The following is a 1,369-nucleotide window of genomic DNA, read 5'->3' as shown; positions in this document are numbered from 1 at the left end:
GAGCAATCAAGTAAATTAGCGGATTTCATCAGGAAAAGGGTTACTCACAGGCCTCATAAGCAATATGAGGAACCCGGGAAGAAGTACAAGATAGCTACAAAAGGTACTACATAAACATAAAAATATTATTCAAGTATCTTCTACGGGATGATATAATGTGGTTGCTTTTTTTCATAGATGGAAATGATGCGCCAACAAATACACCAATCTTGTTTTTTACAAAATGGGATGCAGATGATTCCAAAAGTGCGTTTCTAAGAATCATGTATTTTACCAATAATTGTTTCTATGCTTTATTGTCTTCTAGTCACTCATAACATATTGCAACTATGAATGATGAAGTTGATGCCAGCAATGACGGTGACATGGGAAATGATATGATGAAGTTCATACATTCATTATACTATTATATTTTGTGTCAATTTATTTAGAAGACTGACTTTCATAAACTACTCAACATTTTGTAGGACTGATGGTCCACCATAATATATAGAAGCAACAGGAGGGATAGCTGATGAAGAATGATATCCATTCAAACAATGGTGGTGTTCCTCAAGTGAAGATTAATAATATTTTCTTTTCTAGTTGTCTCATTTTCCAGATAGATATTATCAAGTACATTGGTTATATAAGGAATGATTTTGACTCCATTTCTTAAATGATATTTTAATTCCAGAATTGTATGTCGGAATATTGGTATGTCTATTAATAAAAGTGGCTATGATCTTTTCAATTCAGGTTCTTTTGTTTCTATATTAATGTGGATGTTAATATTCAAATGTTGGATGCTACATAAAGTGATTGTTGAACGAAAAGTTATACTATATGTAGGTTGTTCTGAAGAATATCAAATTGTGAAGAGAGCGTGGTTGGTAATAGTATTATTAACGATGACAAAAGTGGTTGTTAATACTACAATTATGGTCGTTATTACCTTGGGATTGACGACCACACACCATTCCGTCGTTAGAAGAATAACGACCACAAAAGGTATGTGGTCGTTATACTTTTAACGAGGGAGCCTACAACGACCAGCAGATTGTGGTCATTAATGACCTTTAACAACCACAATTCAATCTTTCACGACCACATTTGTCATCGTTAAAAACTGTTTTCCTAGTAGTGTGAGCGACGGCACCGTGAGGCGCAGCCTGGACTACTCTCACTTGCCGATGCTGAGACACGTCCCCTCCGAGTCTCCGACCTGCCCGTCTAGTGGAAAGACACCGTGTGGTGTCCACCCCGGGCCACGCCCTCCGCCTTCGGATGTACAGGCCAACCACCGCCGGCCGCACAGAAAAGAATCATCCGAAGCTCCCGGTGCTCGTCTGTTAGCTTTGTTAATCTTCAGTCACATGTATCTGCATAT

At 38.0% G+C, this 1,369-nt stretch overlaps 1 long non-coding RNA gene across 1 annotated transcript; it reads left to right on the top strand.

The window, feature by feature from the left end:
* The first annotated feature begins 51 nt into the window (after window positions 1–51).
* LOC125531757 lies at window positions 52–737 on the top strand. The gene is made up of 2 exons (XR_007293498.1): window positions 52–246; window positions 468–737. It is a non-coding gene; the product is annotated as an uncharacterized LOC125531757 (long non-coding RNA).
* The last annotated feature ends 632 nt before the right edge of the window (window positions 738–1,369 follow it).

This window comes from Triticum urartu, unplaced genomic scaffold (assembly GCF_003073215.2).
Source record: "Triticum urartu cultivar G1812 unplaced genomic scaffold, Tu2.1 TuUngrouped_contig_8019, whole genome shotgun sequence".
Taxonomy (NCBI): domain Eukaryota; kingdom Viridiplantae; phylum Streptophyta; class Magnoliopsida; order Poales; family Poaceae; genus Triticum; species Triticum urartu.
Note: the sequence above shows the minus strand (reverse complement) of the source record. Positions and strands in the feature narration are given on the sequence as shown.